The sequence below is a fragment of the Vulpes vulpes genome, chromosome 12 (assembly GCF_048418805.1).
Source record: "Vulpes vulpes isolate BD-2025 chromosome 12, VulVul3, whole genome shotgun sequence".
Classification (NCBI taxonomy): Eukaryota; Metazoa; Chordata; class Mammalia; order Carnivora; family Canidae; genus Vulpes; species Vulpes vulpes.
This window is the reverse complement of record NC_132791.1, coordinates 30,989,240-31,014,763: the sequence shown is the minus strand read 5'-3', so window position 1 is coordinate 31,014,763 and position 25,524 is coordinate 30,989,240. Positions and strand designations below refer to the sequence as shown.

The 25,524-nt window shown below is 34.8% G+C and overlaps 1 pseudogene; it reads right to left on the bottom strand.

Annotated features, from left to right (window-relative positions):
• Positions 1–7,654: 7,654 nt before the first annotated feature.
• Positions 7,655–13,974, bottom strand: LOC112927602 (proline-rich protein 3-like; annotated as a pseudogene).
• Between the last annotated feature and the right edge of the window lie 11,550 nt (positions 13,975–25,524).

The window sequence follows — 25,524 nt, the reverse complement described above, 5'->3', positions numbered from 1 at the left end:
AATCGATTTCCTTTCTTTTGAAATGTAGAATTGTTTAAGCAGTCATTAGGGGTATTACTATTATAGACTCATTTATAAATGTTACTTGCTTTTTTTTCTTTCTGATGCCTCACCGATGCTCCAAAATGATAAAATGTTATCATGCTTTTTTAAAAGTCAAACTTTGAAGGAAGAATAATTTAAAAATTTCACAAAAATGTACTGATTCAGAATTTCTATTAGCATTCAAAGATTCTAAGTTTATTATGGCTTTTTTTTTCTACAGCAAAAGGCTTTTTATCCTGTGTGGTTCATATGGGAAGTCAATCCAGTCTTTCAAGCTGGATTTCCCTTGTTGACAATTAATCAACAGAGTATTCCCGAAATATCACTTAACTCATCTCCTGATGCCCTGAATGAATCATAGGTCCGGAAAAGTAGCATCAGCACACTTCACTAATGGGATCAAATGACTAAAATGATGGTGCAACCCCAAGATCGCATCTAATTGAATTTAGAATTTGTTATGCTCAATCTAGAACAAGGTTTTCCAAATATCTGTATGTGAGTTATCATTTGCCTTTTTCTGTCTCCTTATGGAGATAACTGTTAATATGCTCTTATATTCTCCTACCCCAATATTTTTGGACTTTGAAGTTTGAATTTAATTTTTGAATAATAATAGTCTTCTAGTGATAGACAGTATTAAGCCCTGTATATTATTTAATTCTGGTGATTAAGAGGAAACACAGGTGGATCAGTGCATTATATTGTTGCTGTTGTTGAACTGTACAATGTCATAGTTTCAAGCAAACAAAATGAGACCTGCCTGCCAGATTCTATTCTGGGTAAGCTGCTTTCAGAGAAAAGATTTTTCTCTCTGGGTTACAGCTAACATATGAAGTAATGGCTGTAGTTATCCACTAGAACTGAGTGGCATTTATTTCAAGGGAGGTTTTGGTTATTTAAATTTGTTGCATAGTCTGTGAAATATATGGAGATAATATAGAAAATGGCTTATCAGTTTTCAGACATCTAATTCCCATGAATGATATCCTATGTGGTTATACCATGCTGTTAAAACTGGCTTCCCTTCCTGGTGCTTATCAATTTGTTTATTGGCACATGCCAGTTAATCAAAAATTAATGGTGAAAAATAGGAAATAGATGTTATTTGATTTGGGCATATGCTAAAGATTTCAACTCCCATTTAACCAGATATTTTATCTTAGTAAAATAACACAAGTACTTCCTTCTTTCTCTCCCTAAACATATACACATACATATATGCACACATGCATACACACTCATTTACTTGTTACTTGAGAATATAATCTAATTGATAAATGGAAAATATTTTTTTCTTAATGTTTGTAGTGCTTTTAACCTCTACATATAATAATATTTCAAACTCTTTGGGGAGAAGGAAATATTCAATTAGTAGACTCTTATAAATACTCAGCTTGGAAGATGCAGACTTAATGGAATTTGTTTTTGTGCTTTCCCCCTCCCTGCCACCAATGTATCTCACTAGAATGAAACCTGATATATTAAATGAAATTACCAGATACATTTCCTGAATATCACTGTACAGAATTGCAAATCCCATAGTACTGAAAATAGTCATTGCAGTATTGCTTATTTCTAAGCCTTTTCTGAAAGTTACACATTGTATAGAGCTTTGATAAAATGTTGCATGATATCATGATATTACTGTAAAGTTATTTTTTCATCTGTTTTTAAAAGCATTTAGTGATTGAAGATCCCTCATTTTTATCTACTTATTGGATAGAATTGGACAAAGCAATGAACAAAAAGAATGGAAGCAAATACAAAGTTAGGTTTCACTCATAATGTCAAGTGACGAAGGTATTTAGTGTTTCAAATGCCCTGGCAAGGTAGAGATTATTTGCAGTAAAATATGAGTGAAAACTACTTTATTGGAGAGTCAGTAATAAAACCCTTCTAATAAGCTATCCCTTAGAGATGCCCATGTTTATATTTTTTGAAGGGTAACAGAATGGTGTATAATGTCACTGCATTTAGAATGCATGTGTATTATTTAAAAGCACATTAATTGCATTGGTTATAATAACAGCTAGATCTTCTGATTATTACTATATGCCTTCTACCACTCTTTTGTAGCTATTATCTCATTAAATCCTCAACAATAATCATAGGTGGTATTAATAATCTATTATGCATTTGAGGAAATTATGCATAGAGGGCACTTGCTGAATACACTGCTTCCCTCTTCCCCAAATATACAAACATTTAGATTGCTTTTTCTTTTAACAGTATTGTACTGAGGTACAGAATTATGTAAACTCATTTCTCCTTCAGAATTTTCAATGTTTTCTGGAATACTATATTAAAGCGCAAGCTTCTGTCACCAGGTACATTTGCAGCATGTGTGTTATACATCTAATTCTAGATACTCAGTTCAAATGAACTTCATGATCTCAAAATCAGGTCTTCCTTGCTCTCCCATGTAGCTCCCAATTTTCCTTGCTAGTATATAGATTTCCTGTTCACATATCTGCCCATCTCCTATTTATTTATAATGACCTACTTCAGTGGTCATCTTGGTAAGAAAAATCTCCTTGAGATGGTCCCTTAAACTTAGGAGATTATTTATTCTTTTGTTGTAGTGTTGTATCACCCATCCCCACCACACATGCATTCATGTTTTGCTCTCCCAATAAACTTGGAGAGTCTGCAGAACAATTACTAAATCTTAGTCTTAGTCTTCATTTTAATTCTAGTACCAATACTTTGACTAGAGGTAGGTAAAAAAACCCAATGAGTATTGTTGAATGAGTAAATAAATGATTGAACTCAAAGTCTATATTACTTTGATGAATGTAGAAAGTTGCTCTCCCCGTGGAAGTTCACAAATACTCACTTACATACAATATTTGTTCCTCTTCCCCTTTTTCTACATACAAAGAGGAACAATATTCTGGAATTACAGATTTCACGAGGTTGTTTATCCCAAACCTAGCTTCCTGGGTTACACTGTCTATTTCTCTATTTTTGCCTCTTTCCTCTCAGTTTGAATATCTGCTAGTAGTAGCTCTAATAATGCTTGTAGTCATTGACTTGCCATTACAGAATGTTCCAAGCTTCATCACAATAGTTACTCTAATAAGACGTAGTCATATTTTCTTCTGTATATGTGTGTGTATGTATGTGTTTCAAAGCTGTCCAATATCCCATGTTCTAAATTTACATTTTTACTAGAGCTCAAAACTGTAATTAGGATTTGAAATCTCTTTGTTTATTGTTCACTCTGCATTCCTGATAGTTCCAAAAAGTGGTTTATTTTTGCTATAAATTCAGTGTCAGCTAAAAAAAGCCTTGTGACTTTTTAAAACCAATTTTTATTTTAAACAATATTTTCCCAGTTTCTGGGGAATATATTAGAACAAAGCACAATCTCTGTTCTTATAATCCTTACTAGCTCTTCAAATATTTTTGAAAAGTATGCTGATAGGTGATTAGTCAAACTGAGAACCAACTGCTCCAACTGTTTAATCTAAATGATAAGTGATTGTTTTGTTTTGAATGCATTTTAAGTAAATTCTTGAGTAAGTTTCTGAGACATAAAAGACAGTTTATTGTAATATGTTAACTCACATGTGTGTGTTTTGTACACAATGTTCCTTGACACTAAAAATCTCACTGAATTTCTGTTTGTTCCAAAGGTATGCCCCATTAAAATTGCAAAGTATAAGAAATATGAGGTAGTTTGACAATATGCTTACTATTTTAAACCTAATTGTTCTGCTATATATATATAATATATATATATATATATTATATATATATATAGTATGGTAGTATGGTCAATAAATTTGGAACCAATATTTACAGAAAGACAAAAGTATATTCATATATTCATAAAAGGAAAGAGCTATTGTTTCAGGGTTTTTCAACAGGAGTCCTGGGAATCTGAGGAAGTCAACAAGTGGGGTTCTAAATTGTATGCAATAATAATTAAGTTTTCATGAGTTGAATGTGTGTTTTCCTTGACAGAGTTCTTAAAATTCTCCACATTTTCAGATACTCATTACACCCAAGCCACTATGAACCTCAGCAGCAAAAGTTGCATGCCAGAAAATTATTTTATTAATTCCAGAATCATGGTGAATAATACCACTCACTGGTGAAACAATCTGCAAAACCTCACTAATGTTCTCTGTCCATAGTCAGAATGTTCCTTTAGTAAGTATTAGGTAAAACCTGGAGTCTAAACTTTCTGACAACTCTGAAGTTAGTTCATAGCTATATTGATGCAAATCAGTGAAGATGTTTACAGGGCATATAGTAGAATACAGGTTCATTGACTCAGTCGTTTTTAAGGTATATTCTATCTTAATTACAATCAATTTACTTTGACATGTCTCTTAGAGCTAGATCTCCATTTTAATATGAGACTTCAGTTTTCCAGTTATGGTAGCCTCTGCTTTGACTGGGTATCTTAAGGCCTTGTTCTAATTGTGTTAACTTCATTTCACTTTTTATACTGTGAAGTAACACAAACTTTCTTGTATCTTTTTTAGTTTACATTATATATAGCCTGGTGCTATTATTGTTTTTTTCCTCTACTGAAACCATTATGCTCATGTTCTAAATCCCTTTATCTATTTCATTTGGATTTTTAGAACTTTTCTGATTTGTCAATAATCTACCACCCCCAGACTCACCAATTCTCAAGAGGTTTAAGCTAAGCTTGTAACAATTGTGATAATATCAGGAGAGAAGCATTATCCTTTATGACATGTTCTGTACAGAAGAAAGAATGTGAAATATGGAGAAAGATTTTTTTCAGGAGGATTTTTCTTTAGCTGTGTGGCCCTAAATTATCTCTCCTCTGTGAGCTTCCATTTTCACATCTGTAAATAGCATTTCCCAAAATTATTAGAGGATAAAATGTGAAGATATACTGAAAATATATAAGTTCCCAAATTGTACATTCCTGCTCAAATGTTAAAACATTGTCATTACAGTTGGGCTTAGCTTACTTAGATTCTGAATCCTTCAAAGGACTCATGTCTCTGGGTTTGAGACTGTTTTTGATGACTTCACCCTGGAGGAAACAGCTTGCCTAAGGCCTGACATGTAGGCCTGCTGCATTGCAAGCTCCCTCTGCTCATTTTTGGCAGGTTGTACTGATTTATTGAGCTATTTGATTTATTTAATGTACCATGCCTTTGACTGCATATACTCTATAGCAGTCACTCAAAATGCAAACAAACACATCATATGCTCTTTAATTACTCCCATCCCCCTTATTATCAATCACTGCCAATATCAATGGAACAGCTGTGATTCATGCTATAAAATTAAGGTCAGAAAATTTGCCTTTGCAGGAGTGAATAGCAGCAGCTCTGTTTATATTCCCTCACTTAATGTTTTAATTCAAAAACTAGTTCTCAAGAAAATGATATTCAGGATCAGTCTTGCTTAAGATAAAAATGGAGTGGAAAAAAGTATAATTGGGCAAAGATGAAGGGGAAAAAAAGTAGGAGTAAAAGAAGAAAAAGTTGGGGAGGGAAGTGAAGAAAAAAATGATGAATATGATAGCTTTTAACAGTACTCATCCTGATTTATCAAAGAATGTAATGTTTGACACACATTCAACACTTATAAAAGTCCAAATGGGCCATTCTTAGATCATAAATTAATATACTTTAGGTTCTTGAATCTTATTACATTTTCTTCAGTTCTTTTATTGTTGATCCTCTATTCTCTGTTTTCTTTTTATTAATCCTAATCCTCCTGAGTTTAGTAAGTCTATATACATGTACTTCTGATAATAGTGCAAGCACGACCAGTCTCTGTGATCTCCCTGATGGTCTATTGCAGGAAGCTTCCTGCCATCTTAATCTTCCATACTCACAGAAAATATTCAAGTTGAAGGAAGGGATTAATAGTTGAGATAATGGACATGCAACCAGTTTTCTGAAAGTATTTTATAAGTGTTATAGAATTTCAGTTCTGTTCTAGTTTTCCATTGATATATAAATGAAAAGATAATACACATATACATATATATCTCATGTATATTTAAGTGATAGTAATATATAATGATTTAATTGAATATGGTCATATGCACTTTAAAATTCATACAATGTTGAATATGTTTAATAACTTAGGAATAGTATTTTTCTGCTATTGGGAAGAAGACAGAGCTTAGCCTATATGTTAAACCCAGCAATGCTAGATCAATACATACCTGGTGACAATGGCAATTGCCTCATTATGATTTTCTGAGCTGCGTTGCTAGGTAGAACCTCCTGAAAAATCAACATTTAAGGACTGTTATTGTTCACAGGGTCTGGAATTCCTTCAAATTGTATTTATTCTCTAATTTAATTAGCAAGTTCAGCCTACTATATGGTATGGTTAATCTTTTAGAATAGTGCTTTTCAAGTTTTAATGTATATTCAATTACGATGTATGACAATAATATGTATTTAAACAATACTTACTGATTTTTTTTCCACTGCATTTCTTACTAATATAAAAAATGTTAAAAAGAAAAAAAAAATCATTCTCAGTTCTCCAATGGCTCTCATCCTTCCCTCTTGCCCCACAACTCCTGACGCATTTCCTCAGGGCCAGTGCAAAACCAAACCTGTTCACTGCCATTTTCACAGAAAACAACCAGTGCCAGGGATGTAGGGAAGAAGGTTAGACTAGGACGATAGTACCTTCCAGGTTCCACCCAAGGGTAGGCCAGGTGAAGATTCACAGGATTCAGACGAAAGGGCTGGTGGCCTCACAATGATGTACTCTAACTAAAGTGGGCTGAAGAGGAGATAGGATAGCCCATAAGAGGCATTAGAGGACATCTCATAGGCTTGTGTCAAACCCCGAAAAACTGACACCAGGCAAACGGGGAGACCTGGGAAGCAATCTTGCAGAAAGTTTCAAATTCTCCCATGTTGGGAGGTATGGAAAGTCTAGAGGGCATCAAGAGCCTTACTCATTTTGGCAGAAAAACTTACTCTAGTGTTGGGAAGTCACAATGATGCCACAGACACTGAGAAGGGCTACATACGAGGGGATGCACAATTTCACAAAGCACAGTGATCACAGACCAGAGTGGTGGGGATCATGCTACTGACGCAGGATCTCCAAAATCCAAAAGCAGGGAGAGTGGCCTTTCAGGGATTAACTCTGCCCCAGTCATCCGTACTTGACCCCAGGTCAACCTGGTGAGTTTCACAGAGCAACTGGCAACTTTGGGGGTAGGGTTTGTCACATAAAAAGGACTTAAAACAAGCAGCTAGAAGAAGGGAATGGTAGGAAACTGCTCCAAGGCTCTTAGGAATCAAGGGCAGTACCGAGCGCTTGGTGGACAGATGCACAAGAAACAGCATCCAAGAGGTTTCCTGTTCATCAGTCAATCGGTGAAGGGGTAGAGGATCCAGGAGGCAGTTGAAGAGAGCAAAGGTGGGGTCCTGAAGGCGAGCCTCTGGAGGCTGGATCGGAAGAAAGCCCACATGCTGGGCACCAGTGATGAGATACAACTCTGGACCCCAAATGGGGGAGGTGGCAGATAGGAGTGGGTGTCACTGACTGTGGGTGGTGGGTGGAACTGCCTCATAGTAGCCGTCACAGGGCCGTCACAGGGCCACAGGGAAATATATGGCCGCTATCAGAGGGCTCCTTCCAGCCTGGATGGGAAGGCACAGTCTCACAGAGGAGGTCCATTGACACCTGGGTGGTAGAAGGCACAGAAGTCCTCATATCGACAGCAGCCCTTTTGGGCAAAATGTCGGCAGACAGGGTGGTTGGATTTGTCTTCCATAACTTGGGGCCATCCTTGGGTGGGCAGGTATTTTTGGTAAGAGACCAACTTTTGAGCCTTCGGGGATTTCTCTGCTCTTTGTGAAAGCCTCCTCTGGAAGGACCCCCCTGGCCTGGTCCAGGAAAAGGAGGTTCAGTATTGGCCCCCCAGCAGCCATGACCATATGAGCTGCACCTGGGGCCCAGGCCTCCCCGAGTTGGGCCTCTGCCCCTGGGAGGAGGTGGGAGGGTCAGCAGAGGTGGAATCATTGGTCCCCTTGATCCTGGAGGACCTCTGTGAAGAGCTGACTTGGGGTCACCAGGCTTTCCATTGGCCATGGGGGGAGGGCCCAGAGGGCTGGGTGGTCCGATGGGACTCCCATCCTCCTCGTCACCCCTGTCTCCTCCTGCTCTGCAAGCGGGGGCTGTTGCGGTGGAGGCGGCTGCTGCTGATTCTGCTTCTTTCGTTTGGGTATCGTGGTTGTGGCAATGGCTGCCTACTTATTGATTTAATAAAATATTTTTTCCACTTATTTATTGACAACTCTGTAGGAAAGTTTGCTAATCAGAGTGTAAAAAAAATTTTTCAAATAGTCAAAAATAACTGCCAAAAAATGGAAACCAATATTTATTGATAAATTATATGGCCTACTGCTTATATGTTTCTCATTTAAACATCACAAACAGCCTTTGTGATTCAAATTATTGACTAAGTTTTCATCAATAAGTAAAATGAGATTCAGAATACAAATTAACTAATAATGCTAGGTCCCTCTGTGAGGGGAATGGAGAAAGCCTTGCCCCCCAAGTATCTCTGAGTGCAGAACTTTGCTTCTTCCACTACACCATGCAGTCCTATAAAGGCACATGGCTTAGCAGGAAAAGTGTATGCAAATATAAAATAAATAATATATAAAAGTTTGGTTAACTGTTTGTTTTTAAGTTAAGAAATCTATCCCTATATTTCCGAAGTTGCTTACTTGCTGAGTAGATTGAACAAATTTAATAATGGACAACAAATTTTTCTGTGTCCACTTTTTAAATCAACACATGTTCCTAAAGCCAGTAAAAAATAGAAAGTGCATCTGAAAAAGGCACAAAGTCACAAAGTAAACTTGAAAAGGGCAACTTGATTTTCTATTTTTATAACACTTCTCTTATTTAAGAGGATAAATTTTGTAGAGTTTTTTTTTTTTTTTTTTTTTTAATTCTAGAGCATACCACTGATTTTTTATTTTGGAAGTATTCAGAGGAGACCAGTTCTTTAAGTGAAAATTGTCATTTTGAGAATATGGATGATTTATCAGGTGCAGAATTTTTTGTTTCTTACAGAATGTCTGATGAGGTAAGAGTCTTTCCTAACAACATCTTACAGATTAGTATCAAAAGCTTGAAAAATACCACTGAAATCAAGGACATTCCTCAGAAAAGCAATCAATTGTTATGGAATAGATAATGTGTTTTCTTTCAAAGCAAGAGAATAACTATCATGTGGATGTTATTAATCTTCCTTGAAATCATTTTAACATTCTAATGTGCTGTGTTAAACTATTTTCTTTTCTTTTTTTAAAAAAATACAAAAACTGTACTGATTTATTGTCAAATTACAGGCAGCTATATAGCTCAATCAAGGACAATAAATTAGCTATTTTCCAATAAGTCAGGCTTGTAGTTTGCACTATGAAGTATAAATATGTCTCAAGATTGACCTTTTATATGGCAAAAAGGAGTTAAACTGGTAAAAAGGAAATTTTTGCCATTTAATAGCCGAAGTCAGTATCTGTATGTATGTATGTATATGTATCTACTTTTTCCTAAATTAATATATACCTGAGTCAACATTTTAAAAAAATGAAAAAATTTAAGGAGATTTGTGTTAAGCAAATAGAAATGCACTTTTCTTCAATACTATCTAATTTGTCATTTCCTCATAATAATTTAGTGGCAGATATTCTTTTTTTTTTTTAGTGGCAGGTATTCTTAAGAGAATAAATTGTGAGTATACTATTGCCGCTATAAATCACTTTGCCCATAATAATTCCAGTTTTTGCATGCATTTTTAAATTATCTTTATTTAGGGATATCTGCTGTAAGTTGATCTAAAATAATATATATTCAGTAAGCATAAATACAATGGCAGTACTGTTTTTTTTAATAAGTTAAAATCTTCTGAACATTTTACATCTGATTTGTTTTTATTAAAGTATGTTTGTAGTTAACAAATGCCTCAAATTGCCATGATTCACATTTGATATTACCCAACATTTACTTTTTATGCACTTAGCACACTCTTTTGTGCAGATTAATTTTATTTGAAGATTATTTAACTTCTGAGTGCTTGATTTTATTTTGGTTTATCAATACTTTCATAATAGTGATAGATTATGCATATTCATTCATTGCTTATAGCCTATTCTGTGATAATATAGTGGGAACAGTATATTTGTATAGTAACTAAATATTTATTTTTTTTTTTTAAATATGGGTTTATTCCTTTAGCAAACATTTTTAAGCATTGTGTTGGACTCTGGGTATAAAAAAGAAATGAATAAAATGTTGCCTGACCTAAAAGTGTTCAGAGTCTCAGGACAAATATTTTTATGAAAATTACAATAAAGGAGAGATGCCTGGGTGGCTCAGTGGTTGAGCATCTGCCTTCAGTTCAGGGTGTGATCCTAGGGTCCTGGGATCAAGTCCCACATCAGGCTTTCTGTGGGGAGCCTGCTTCTTCCTCTGCCTATACCTCTGCATCTCTCTCTCTCTCTGTCTCTCTCTGTGTGTGTGTCTCTCATGAATAAATAATTTTTAAAAAAAAGAAAATTACAATAAAGGATAATTATTACAATGAAAGTGTAGAGTTCCCAATTTCTTGCATAAAATAGAGTTCTCATCTCTGTAGGAGTAAAAGAGCTGGGTTATACTAAGGTTGTGAGTTAGAGATTGTATCACAATATATAAAATAGGCCAGTACAGGAAATCAGCAAGGGGAACAACATACCCATTGACTATGAGGCTTATAAAGTAGAGATTATAAATTTGTGTAAATTTAACATAAAGTGCACTGTCCTACAGAGGGTATTGAGGGGTGTTGATTGAATGGTAAGAGGGACAGTGCAATGGACTATTAAGGACTTGAACCTAAACAATGCATGGCTGACTACAAAATACCAAGTGATCATTGACTAATTTGAAGAGTTTTAAGAGCCTACCTGACACAAATGACATGATAACACGTTTATATCATATAGATGACTTATCTGCTATTATTTCAGTGCTTAATTTTTTGTTTTCAAATGAGACATTAAATACTAGACATCTCACCCTGAATGCATTTCTCTTGGAATACTACTCAAGCAGAATAGATTAAGAAAATTATGTACCTTAAAGTACTGTTGAACTTTAGTATGTTTCTATACTGACAGGCTTTATTGGGGGTAAAGATGCGTGTAGAACAGAGCATCAGTTCAGGAACTATGCTATGGTATGATAGTATTCATCAAATTATACCTACCCAATTTTGGATTCCACTGTAGAGGTAAAAAAAAAAAAAAGTACTGCAAAAGGATTATATAAAGTGAAATTGAAAAGCAAAATTGAAAAGGAGTGTATGGAGGAGTTATCAAGGACTTATCAGAAGAAACATCTTGATGTCCATGGGATTAACCCTTAAATTACTCATAGTCTAATGTGAGAGTTTAGTATGAAAGCCATTAAAACAAATAAAATTTATAAATTTGTGATTAGGATAAATGATATAAAGCAGTTCAGGATGAATTGAAGGCATTTTTAGGTAACACTGGAGTGTTAGGAGAGTGATGGCATTTAACTGAAATTAAAGGACAAGTTGGTTGATCAGGTGGAGAGCATTGCATTTTCCTAATCTCTACAGGTATTATTGGTTGAATTTATTTCAACTTAATTGAATTACACTACATGTTTAGCATTTATTTCTTCTTCTCCTTCTCCTTCTTCTTCAAGATTCTTACATATTCCTGAACTTTTTAACACCCTTCATAACATATTAGGGCCAAGTTTCCTTTGTGTGCAATGGACTGATTGCCAACTATAATTTCTTTGGTATTTTTGTTTTTGCTTCTTGAGGTAGGCCTGTATTGCTGTAAAGTTCCTTCTTAGAATTGTTTTTGCTCTATTGGAAAGGTTTTGAACCACAGTGCTTTGATGTACTTTTTAATTTCTTCTTTGATATCTTGGTTGACTCATTCATTGTTTGATAGCATGTTGTTTAATCTCCATATATTAGTAGTCTTCTCAAATTTTTTTCTTGTCATTGACTTATAGTTTCATTATGTTGTGGTCAGAAAAGATGTATGCCATCACTGATCTTTTAAAATTTGTTTAGGCTTGTTTTGTGGCCCAATATGTGATTTATTCTTGAGAATGTTCCATGTGCACATGAAAAGAATGTGCATTCTGCTGTTTTAGGATGGAATGTTCTGATGTTCTGAATGTATCTATTAAATCTATCCGAAAAAAATATCTGTCTCATCCAGTGTGTCATTCAAAGCCATTGTTGATTTTCTGTTTAGATGATCTGCCCATTGATATAAGCGGGGTGTTAGAGTCCCCTATTATTGAATTATTATCAATTAGTATCTTTATGTTTGTTATTAACCATTTTATATATTTGGGTCCTTCATGTTGGCTGCACAAATATTTATAATTGTTATATCTTCTTATTGGATTGTCCTCTTTATTTTTATATAGTGTTCTTTGACTCTTGTTATAGTCTTTACTTTAAAGTCTATTTTGTTCAATACAAGTATTGCTACCCAGCTTTCTTTTCACTTCTATTTGCATGATGGATGCTTCTCCATCCCCTCACTTTAAATCTGCGAGTATCTTTAGGTCTAAAATGAGTTTCTTGCAGGCAGCATATAGATGGGTCTTGGTGTTTTATTCATTCTATTACCTTATGTCTTTTGATTGGAGCATGTAGTCCATTTACATTCACAGTAGTTATTAGTAGGTATGTATTTATTGCCATTTTATTACTTATTTTGTAGTTGTTTCTGAAGATTTTGTCATATCCCTTCTTGTTCTCTCGTGGTTTGCTGGTTTTCTTTTGTTCTTTGCATATTTCATACTGGTTTTTGATTTGTGGTTACCATTAGGTTTGTATATAACCTCTTCTGCATATAGTAGTCTATATTAAGTTGATAGTCATTTAACTTAGAACTCATTCTTTACTCCTCTCTTCCCCACATTTTAGGTATATGGTATCATATTTTACATCCTTTTTTAATTTTGTACGTGCCTTGACTGATTTTTTACAGAAATATTCATTTGTACTGCTTTCGTGTTTCTTACCTTCATAGTGTCATTTTTGGTCTCTTTTTTCCATTCAAAGAGTCTCCTTTAATATTTTTTGCAGGGCTGGTTTCATGGTCATGAGCTTCTTTGGTTTTTGTTTCTTTAGGAAACTCTATGTCTCTCTTGCTATTTTGAATGATAGCCTTGCTGGAGAGAGTATTCTTGGCTGCAGATTTTTTACATTTAGCACTTTGAATATATTATGCCACTTCTTTCTGCCTTGAAAATTTTCTGCTGAAAAATCTGCTGATAGCCTTATGGGGTTTCCTTCATATGTAACTGTCTTCTTTTGTCTTGCTGCTTTTAATATATATTTTTTCTTTACCACTATACTCTGCTATTTTAATTACAATATATCATGGTGTGGGCCTGCTTTTGTTGACTTTGTTGGGAGTTCTCTGTGCCTCCTGGATCTTTCTTCCCCAGATTAAGGAAATTTTCAGCTATTATTTCTTCAAATAAATTATCTACTTCCTTTCCTCTCTCTTCTTCTTCTGGGGCTCCTATAATACAAATGTTGTTACATTGGATGGAGTGACTTAATTCCCTAACCCTATTCTCATTTTGCATACTTATGTTTTTCTCTTTTGTTCAGCCTGATTACTTTCCATTACTCTGTCTTCTAGGTTGTTAATTCATTCCTCTTCTTTTTTCCAGGCTTCTGTTGATTCCATCAAACATGTTTGTCATTTTGCTTATAAAAATGTTTGTCTCTGCTATGTTATTCCTTATTTCTGTGTTAGTGGTCTCACAGATGTCTTCTACTTTTTTTTTTCCAAGTCCAGTGAGTTTCCTTATGATCACTGCTTTAAATTCTCCATCAGGCATGTTACTTACATCTGTTTCACTTAGATCTCCAGCCATGGCCTTGTTTGTTCTTTTATTTGGGACAAATTCTTCTGTCTTCTCATTTTATCTAAGTTCCTGTGCCTGTTTATTTGTTTTAGGAAAGTCAACTATATCTCCTGTTCTTGAATGTAATGGCTTCAAAAGGTCCTGTAGTGCCCTGCAGTATAATATCCCCTGTTCCCTTGGGACTGGTGCTTCTGGCAGTGTTTCCAGTGGATTCTACATATACTCTGTTGGAGTGTCCCGGCCTGGCCACTTTATCCTTCAGGTCAGTTGTCTGCAGAGGCACTCCTTGCCTGTTGCAGGTAGTATTTGGTCCTTGGCCTGAATGTGGCATGTTTTTACTAGGTGTGTCCTGGTCTATTTGTGAAATGAGACCTGTCACCACTGCCACCAGAATTCAAGGCTGTACAAAACTCCCAGTTTGGGAGATGCAGTATTAGCAGCAGTTTGGGCCAGTCTGCAGAGAGAGGATCCTACAGTGTGTAATGAGACAAATGTGACAAGGAAAAGCCATTCTCCCAGAGTGCAGGGGAGTGAGGCTTGGTGTAAGCAAGTTGGTTAGTGTCAGTGCTGCATTGATTCCCACAGGTGGCTCTCTGTTTGTGGGGAGGAGTTGGGGAGAGAAATGACACCTGCCAGTTTCTTTGTTCTAGGAGGGGTCTCTCTGCAATCACTGCTTCTCTGGGACAAGCAAATAACCTCCCCACTATGTGCCCCAGGCACTTTTCAGATCTCTGTTTCCACACTGTGTGTCCACAGGCTTTTTGCCTGCCTTCTCTCCAAAAGCAGTGCAATGGCCTCCTAATTCTCCCAAGCTAAGGCCACTGACCTTTAAAATTACAAGCTTTAAGCCCTGTTGGTTGCAAGAACTCACAAAATTCAGGCCCTTTTGTTTTCCAAGCCAAGTGCTATGGGAAGACAAATCCCTGTGTGTTCTCCTGTGTACAAGTCTCTCTTGTTTTTTCTATGATCACAGCTCTCTTACCACTAGTACAGCCATGATTTGCCTTTCTTCCAAGCCACATCTCTGTATTTCTTACCTTCTTTCATGCAGCATCTTCCCTACCTTTAGTTGCAGAATTTGTTCTTCCAGTCTTCAGATCAATTTCTGGGTTATTAGGTGATTTGATAGGTATCTAGTTGTATTCATGGGCAAGTCTAGACTCATCCTATTCCACCACATTTTCTTCTCCCAACTATAATGTAGAAGCTTTTAATGAGACACCTTGCACAAATTCAAAGCTGCACACACAGAGGCAAGAGAAATTGTCATTCAGAAGATATTTTAGGTTTTTATTGCCTATATAATCCAAATATGCTAGATCTACAAAAGAGAGAGAGAAAAGGGGACAGCTAGTCTGAGGTTATATTTTTGTCTTGCATGTGCTACTGAATACAGATTTTTTTGGTTCTTGGATGTCATTCTTCTTTATTTGTTGAGGCCCAAATTATATTTGAATTCAATCAAAATTGAAGCAGGAATGGTTATTGGGATTCATAATTTTAAATTCCCACTCTCCATGATCAGTTAAAAGCTGCTCCTTATCTTCTAAATTTTCATTTTATTTTTAAACTTGAAATATAAACATAAATATATATCATATTACACTTTTTATGGTGGATATATCATAATTTATTTGGTCAGTCTCATTTGAATAACATTTAGGCACTCCACATTTTTTCTAGTTTTAAAGAATGTAATAATTTATCCCTATATATTTGTTTAAGAATATACATTGGCCATGCCTCATAAATGTTAATATGAAGCATTTTTATTGACTTTATGATATAAATAATAAATACAAATATATAAAAAACAATTGTACTTTTTATTTTACTTTATTCAAATTATCTTTTAATAATACTTGAAAGATTTTGTATTTCCCAGTTACTGGCTTCATAAATAATGCTGCAACAACCCTCTTTGGAAGAATTTTTATGATATGTTTCATTTTCTTTCTACCAGATAAGAGATTTTTATCTTAGTAATAATGCATTTTTTATTGGCTTTTAAAACAGGTAAAGGCTTGTGCTAATTAATATATCCACTGGTATGTATATCTGCATGTCTATATGTATGAGAGAGATAATGGCATTTACTTAACAACTATCATTGCTTTACATAACAGATAAATGATAATCTGAATTCTTCACCCTTCTCACTTCCCTAACGTCATTTTGGGAAATTATTTCTCCTATTCACTAACTGCTGGCCAAGCTTCAGGGTCTTCAGACATGGTTATTTTTTCACCTGGCATGCTCTCCCTTACTCTTTATGTCCTGAATCTTTCTGATTCTTCAGCTCTCTGCTTAATTTAAATCTCAAAGGGTATGAGCCTGATTTGCTATGTAGAATAGCCCCTCTTCCAGATTACTTTTGTTTTTCACAGCCCCTTTCCACTTCATTCACCACAATTTGTGAAATTTAATTATATATTTATTATGACTTGTTTATTTTCTGTTTTGATCCTTAGGTTTGTAATTTCTTTAGGACCAAGACATCTTGTCTTTTTCATTCATCACTGTGCATTCAGATCTTAGTACAGTGTCTAGAAGTTAATAAGGGTGTGTGAATATTTGCTGAATTGGTGAGCCGATGAATGTGTGAATGAATGAATGATTGGTGGTAGGAGACTGTTTCTCTTTTCAATGAATTACTAAATGAAACTTTAACCATATATAAATAATCATATAATCCTTCAAAAATCATTGTAGTTTCAAGGTTTATTTTTTTTAGGTTAGGCAATAAATTATATAATTAAGAAACATCCACATGAAATGCAATTTTAGCAAGTAATCACCAGCTCAATGATAGGGTAGTATTCTTTCAATTCATCTTGTTATTGACTTGTTCATTGACATTGAACCAGATAAGAAAATCAGGAGAATAAGAATAATATATTACTATTGGAAAACCTACTACACAATGACAATATTTAATCAATTTAATAAGCATTTTCCAAATGTAGTTTAAGAAAAGTGATTGTTTTCGTAGCAATATTGGAATTTCCAAGTAATTGTAATTGCAGTAAAAAATTGATTGCTAATGAACTCTGTTTTGAGATCTAAGTAATGCACAACTACATATATTTTGCAAATGTTAACTACTGTCAACTCTGTTCTGAAGCAAATGTAATTCTAAGCTATTTAAATTCATTTTTCCCTTGGAATTTTTTTCTGGTGTTTTGCTGGGCCTGTACCATTACTATATTATTGTATTAAAGAGTATAATCTGGCAATAGTAACATAAAATACAACCTTGTAATAAGAGTGGTCTGAATTTTTTTTTTCCATTTAGAAATATAACCAGTTCATCCCTGCATGTCACCATAATAGTCATATTTAAACTGAAGAATTTGGCAGTTTTTCAGTTCACAGTTCTTAGATGTTATGTGTTTTCCCTCCCCTCTTCCTTCTTTATCTCCTTGTTCTGCCTTTCATCTAAAAGAGACACAACCATGGATTTGAACAGAATTACTAATAGTTAATAGCTATTCAATAGCTGGTAGTTACCTTCAAGTGCCCTTTAAAGGTGTCCTGTTATGGCCTTTTTCTGGGTGCTCAAATTTTAGATTAACTTTACAGGAAATACACGTCCACTTTTAATGACAGGGTCCAGGTTGTTCTGATGAATGTCTGTCCCCTAGCCCTGATTGACATCAGCAGGCTGTGGAGGATGACAAATTGTCAGACAACAGATCAATCTGTTTTCTCCATTAAGTAATGGGAAATGAAAGAGCAGAAGCACTGGGGGGAGGTAGTTGCTTTCTGCAGTGACCTAGAGGCCTACTAAAGATGTTTGTAAATCAAGCATGTTAGCAGTCTGTGTATACTTATTATATATGCAGTAGTGTGCATGTTTGAGTGATGAGGACTGAATACTCAACAGATATCTTCAACAATAAAACCACGAATAAAAATGAGAAGAAAGGTATTGCACAAGCTGTGAATGTAAAACTTAGTATCCTCTGACGATGGTAAGAATATGCTGAGTTGAGAGATGTAAGGTATTAATAGAGCAATTGTAGATGTTTGAAGATTAGGAAACTGCATTAATTATTAGTTATTACTTTTTATTTTTTGCAAGTTTTTTTTTCTTGGTTGACAATGAAGATTTATGGGAATTACTTGAATTGCAAACTTATTCTCTTGGGGTACTTTTCGCTGAGGCTGTGCCGGGAATTGTCAGGCAATGTGCACTTTTTTTTTTTTTAGGCAATATGCATTTTATCTAATTTTATCAACTCAAAATTCCATATAAAGAGAGACCTACACAAGATCTGTAGTTGTCAGGAAAATTGTAGGTATTTTATAGACGCAATAATTTATGTGCCACCTTTTTGTTCTATGATATTCTTGTATAGAACAATCAGAATGAAAGTTTGGGACTTAGGAGGGGCACCAAATGCCATAGTAATTAGATGGACTTAGAACCTGTCTTCCAAAATGGGTATGTGTCGCCTTAGAAGTGATTTTGTTTGTTCTCTTGGTTTCAAAGTGAACACATTGTAGGAGTTTACCCCAAAATCTAAATTTCTTAGGACAGAAGAAGTTATCTCTATCTGTCTAAGGGACATGATACAATTAAGCCATAGAGACAGATTTTAGCTTGCAACCTAGGAAAATCAATCTCTTTCTTCTCTTCCTTCTCTTCCTTCTCTCTCTCTCTCTCTCTCTCTCTCTTTCTCTCCTGTTCTCTTTATTATAGACCATATACTTCTTTCTTCATATAGACCAGATGGATACTTTCAGTGTCTTACTTTTTAAAAATTTTCCTCTTTAAGTGTGTGGTCGCATAGAATGAATTAAGTCTACATGGCAAATTTCCAAACCAACATTGGTTGTAACACTTACATCAAATATACAACCAGTTGGGACCCCAAAAGTAAAAATTCAAGTATTCTGAGTTTGCCTATGACCATGTAGAAAGGGAGAGTCTTCCCAGAGAACGGGAGACATTGCTTCCACAGAGAGCTGTTTTGACAGCCCGAAAACAATTAAGTTTCTACTTTAAAGAATGTTTTTGAAAAATTCCAGTGAAAAAAATAATGTATATGGAAACTCATTTCCCATATACTTTCATTTAAGGATTTTGGGTGCCTCTGGAAAAAAAATATTGCCCTAATATAAATACAAACATTTGAGATTGCAACAAATTTTTAATTATCAGAAATTTTAAGGACAAAACATTTATTTTCATCATGTATATTTATAATGGCATGCCCTGTTAATTGCAAATAAGTGAAACTGAGTCTATAAGGAAGCTCAATTTTAAAAACTTATGAATGCAACTGGCTTGGAAGTAGCAAGTTAGTCTGCACTAGTTACAGCATGGTTAAATATACATATGCATGCACACACACACACACCATAAGCAATAAGGAACATTGAATAATTTGCTAAATTTGCCAAAGAAAATGCTTTATTAAATTTAGGTGATGAACTATATGCTGAAATAAGTCCTTGACCTATAAATCATATAATTATAATTTCAGTATATTAAGTACATCTGAAATGGATGAGGATCATGGCAATGGACCCCAATTTTGACTTGGAGAATGAAAAAAGGGATCCCAAATTAAGTTGTATCTAAATAAAGATTTGAAGGACAAGTAGACATTAGCCTAATGGATAAGGTGGGCAAGAAAGTTCTAGAGAGACAGACCAGGTCTGAAGCTGAAAGACAGCATGGGTCATATAAGGATTAAGAAGTTGAGTAGGAGTATGAATCCTATAGAAAAGAGAAGTTTAGAATATCCCTAGAGATTATTAAAAAAAATAGAGCCAGAAAGATAAATAGTCCCAATATTGAAAAATCATATTAAAGATGTTAGCCAACTATGACTTAATTTTAAGGGCAATAGGCAGTCATTGAAGAATTTTCAGTAGGAAATGTATTGCATGTAAACAAAGAATTTCCTGAAAAAAAATAATGGACATTTTTGGAAGCAGCAGAGTGTTAAGGAAGTTGCCTTAGGTAGGTGGAGTATTGTGCCCACAAATATTAATAATTCAAATATATGTATTGAAAGCCTAGTCTCAGGAGAATTATAGTTATTTTGTTTAACCCTGTTTTTTTGAGAAAGTATTTAACTTTTGTTATTTTCATCTTATAGGTAAAAATACCGAGTTACAGGGTGATAATGTGTAGCCCCTCATTACACAGTTTCCAGGGTGAGCAGGATATAAAACTCAAATCTTTAACTCCACATATAGACCTTTCTCTTACCTACTGTCATGCTCTTAGCCAATTGCGAGAAGCTGAATCATTTAACCCAAGGATAATTGATCCAAATTTCAAATTCAAGTGGATGTATGTCAGTTTTATTAAGCCAAGATGACTTGCTTTTAGCAACCAAGGATTTTTGCATTATTTGCAATTTCTGGACATGGACTTATAACCATAGCCTGCTTTTTCTCCCCAGTTGTAAAATTATTCCCATTTACCCTGCAGAATGTCTATATGTTTATGTGGTTACAAATCTACAAATTCTTCTCTTCACTCTAACAATATATATTCCAGCAATCTTCAAGACCTTTCTTACGCAGTTCTAGTTCTGGGACGTACTGGTTTTATTGGATTACTCCAGCACTAACATTATACTGTAGGCCTGTACATTAGAATGATGTATCATAGTAATTCTAATGCAGTTATTCTAGTATGATTTAGGTTGTAATCCTAAAGCATTATCTAGATATAACACTAAAGCAATCTCTGAGGAAATTTTGTTCATTCCAGCCAGGGAAGGGAAAGTCCGATTTCATGCATGAATTATTAAATATGTACTTAAAGGTGTAGCAGCCCTTTTAATTTGGTAAAGATCATTGTCTTAATTGGTAAAAATGACAAATGACTTAATGCTTGCAGTATCCAGATCCAAGGGAAACAAAAGAAAAGGAAGCAAAGAATGCAAACTTGGCCTAGAACTGAGCTGTGTCTCAATAAGAAGTGGAAAAAAATTCTAGCGCTTGCTTGACAAAACTACCAATTAGTGTCCTACTCTATGGAAGAGATCACAAATTTGAAGGGATTTCTGCATAATTAAGGGATGTAAACATAGTCACTTTTATAAAACACCGCTCACAGAAAATAATGTGTCAGACTCCTCTAAGCGATTGAACATGCTATTAAAGCAGATGAAAAACCTAGTGGAACAGTACTCGCTTGTATTAAGATGGAAACACCTATGGTCCCCAGCTTTTAGAGTTTATAATTTCAACTTGGTGACATTTATTTTATCATAGTTTAACCAAATATTAGTAGAATTCAAGGCAGAGAGCAACTTCTGTTGCATACCCTGACCCTCAAAGATGATTCAGTCATCCCCACAGCTCTCTGACTCTATTTTCTTTAGAACAGTAGGTGCAATAAAAGAGAATTAGTAAGTCACTGAAATATAAATAAGCAATATAGAACATCCAGGCCCCCAAATATATAGAAATCAGATGTTGTGGGTTTAAATATATATATATATTTCAGAGAGAGAGAGAGAGAGAGAGAGAGAGAGAGAGAGAGAGGAGGAAGAGAGAATCTCCAGCACAATCCCTCCTGAGCAGAGTCATGGGGCTGGATCTCAGGACCCTGAGATCATAACCTGAGCTGAAATCAAGAGTCTGGAAGCTCAGAGACTGAGAAACCAGTCACCCCTGTAGTTTGTTTCTTTTATTTATTTTTTTATCTTCTGTAGTTTGTTTCTTTTGTCTGTTTGCTTTTGTTTTGATTTGTTTTGTTTGCTTGTTTTTTACTTTTGCAGTACAGATACAGGTTGAAGATGTGAGTCTGTAGAGCTACAGTCCTCACAAAGTCTGAACAACTATGATAGGAAAACTTGCAGGGTGGTTTTCCCCATCTTTTTATTAGAAAAACTTAAAAAAAATCAGAAATCAGAAAAGTTTAAAGAATAGTACTATAGACATTCCTATATGCCCCACTTCAATTTAACAATAGTTGGAATGCTTACTTATTTGCTTTTATCTCTGTCCACACCCATACTTACACACAGAGCTAGTTATTTTTGTTGCTGAACTATATGAAAATAAGTTGCAGCTATCATTACACTTATTCCTAAATACTTCATTATGTATATCCTAAGGAAAAGGACTTTCTCCTATGTAATTAACTAGGTATATAATGAACACAATTAAGAAAATTAACAATAATTAGATAGAATCACCAAAAATCTATACAATATTCAAAATTTCTTGATTATCTTTGATTTATTTTCTGAATCAGAATTCAATCAAGGCCCACATATTATATTTTTAATTAATAAATTTTATTATTTTAGAGGAGTTTTAGTTTTATTTATTTATTTTAAAAGATTTTATTTATCTATTCATGAGAGAGAGAGAGAGAGAGGAGAGGCAGAGACACAGGCAGAGGGAGAAGCAGGCTCCATGTAGGGAGCCCGATGGGGGACTCATTCCTGGGACTCCAGGATCATGCCCTGGGTGGATGGCAGGCACTAAACCGCTGAGCCACCCAGGAATCCCCCAGTTTTAGTTTTATAACAAATTTGAACAGAAAACACAGAGAATACATATTTTACAAATAAATATATTTTATCAGTTTATCTTAATCTCTTTTAAACTAAAACCTACCCCGACCCCAACAACATTGCCTTTTGAAGGAACCAAGCAGTTACAGAATGCCCTAGTATGGATTGGTCTGATTTCCAGTGGTGTTATGTAATATATAACTCTACCTACCTTATATTCTATGAACAGAAAAATAGCACTAACTTCGTTACATTCTTAAATTCCTCCTCTCCCTCAATACTACTTTCTTCATAGGAGATATTTTATAATTGCATCAAATCAGGAGGCACACATGTCAAGTGGTCATGGTATTATTGATGGTAAGTTGGATCACTTGTTTAAAGTGACAACCTATATGTTTCCTCATTTTAGAAGTTTTTTCCCTGTGTGGTTTACAAATATTCCCTAGGGTGACAATTTTGGCACTGTGGGAATATCTTTTCCCCCAAGATCTTTTTAATCTAATGGTTTTCAATGCACTGATGAACCATGTCTGAAACAAAGTGGGTTGCATATTGGTAATTTAATAATTCTGTCATTTTTTTACATTTATTTGCTGGCATTACTCTGTAAAGAAGAGCCTTTCCTGATGAACACTTTATGATTCTTAAATATAAAGTATCAGTTGTTACTTTGAAAAAAAGTGTTGAGGGATTTGTTACCTACTATTAACGTGAGGGGTAGATGAACTGGGGGTGGAGTGGGGGAAGATTTACTTTTCCTTATAACATTTTTATTGTCTTACAATAAATTGAACATACATAAATGTTGTGATTAAAATTAAGGAGCATTGGAAATTAATCTCAAATTTCAAGTGTTAATTACTTGTCTTGGGAATAAAAATTTACATTTTTTGAGAACTTAGTGTTTGTAAATTGACAATTTGTATATTAACAGCTCTCCTTGCAAGTAGAGATCACCATTTTGAGGAGAGAAAGTATGTAAGAAAATATATATGATTAAATATATTGCTAAAGGGGATCCCTGGGTGGCGCAGCGGTTTGGCGCCTGCCTTTGGCCCAGGGCGCGATCCTGGAGACCCGGGATCGAATCCCACGTCGGGCTCCCGGTGCATGGAGCCTGCTTCTCCCTCTGCCTGTGTCTCTGCCTCTCTCTCTCTCTCTGTGACTATCATAAATAAATAAAAATTTAAAGAAAAAATAAATAAATATATTGCTAAATATTTAATTGCTGAATAAGTTTCAGAGCCAGGACGAGAACCTAAATATTTCTCCCCCTTCAAGAATGCTTTGCTTTTTACATTGTTTCTTACTAACTCTTCCATAGAGTCATAAGTTTCACATTCTGTACATCAAACTTTCCATTGCATAGAACAGAAGTAGATTTAGAATCGATTGAAAGAAAGTAGATTTGATTAGTGTTTTAAAATATACTCAGAATTTTGTTTTTATTCGGTGTGGTAAGGCCAACAAACCAGGAGACTATTGTGACTGAAAAGAATAATTTGTTACAATTCCCAAGAGAAAGGAGAATGCCACACTACGTAGGGTCACATAGGGAAGCAGGAGGGAAGCAGGAATAGGCAGGAGTCAGAGGAGCATGGCGTGACCGAAGATATTTTTTATGATTTTCAAAGGAAGAAAAGGGGAAAACAGGGTAGGCCACCTGAACAGAATTAGGATGAAGTAGTGAATAATTCCAGTGGTGTCTGTACCATATGGGCAGTTGCCAATTGTCCCATATCTGACCCTGGGGAGATTTAGGGCTGGGGGGTAGTGTCCTAGGATTGCAGGAGGCTGATAAGAGGATGCAGATTGGGGAAAGTTATTTGAGATTGGTTGGTTTGCTGAGGGGCACCTGAGCGGCTCAGTTGGTTAAGCAATCGGTTCTTGATTTCAGCTCAGGTCAGGATCTCAGGGTGGTGAAACAACCCTGCATTGGGCTCCGCGCCAGGTGTGAAACTGCTTAAGATGTCTCTTTCCCTCTCCCTTTCCCCTTTCCCGCCCCCCACACGTGCTCTCTCAAAATAAAGTAAAAGGCAGGCTTACTGGCAAGTTGTTTGTTATCTCTAGGAGTTAGCTATCTGTGAGAGGGGCAGCCCATGCCTGAGTCTGCCCAGCCCCAAATGTCAAGATATCATAAAATAGAGAAAATAAAAAAAAAACATCGTTAATAGAATTAGTGATAAACATTGTCCAAAAGTTAAGAAACTATGTATATGCATGAGTTAGATTTCCCTGTAAAGTCATTTAATATTATGAGATTATCACTGTAATAACAGCCATAATGAATATGAACTTACTATAAATCATATAGCAATTAAGAAACTTTACACCCTATTTCATATTAGATGATTTCTCTATGTAAAGGACTGGATTTTGTTTTCAATCAATACAAAAGCGTAAGATATATTTACACAGAAGTATATTAGGAAATCATTGCCAGTTATGTAAAACTAATTTTATTTTTAGGGAAACCTAAATATTTCTATGAAAACAACAATTTTTAGCATAGTTTGGCCTACTGTACTGAATACTAGCATATAGATTTTAGATGTTCCAATGCTTTAATTATTAAAAAAAGTTTATATGACATTTTTATATATCTATATTTTTATACATACACATTTTATACATTTATACATGTATGTATATTTTACATATGTATATTTTATATATTTATATTTATATATTTTATATATTTATATTTATACATGTATGTATATATTTATACATGTATTTATATTTATACATGTATGTATATATATTTATACATTTATGTATATTTTACATATGTATATTTTATACATACACATTTTATACATATACATAAAGATATATAGTCTGTGTACCATATGAGCATTTTGTATAGTTTATAATATTGTCATGATACAGTGATGTTATTTGCTCCAAAACAAAAAAGTATTTATTACACTTCTTATTCCCATTGTATCTATTAATTTTAGTAGCAATCCTGTTATTGGCCTAGAGTGACAGTTCTACATTTATCAGATGTCAGTGGTAATGATATAAGATTTACAAGATATTAGGTGACTTCCATCTG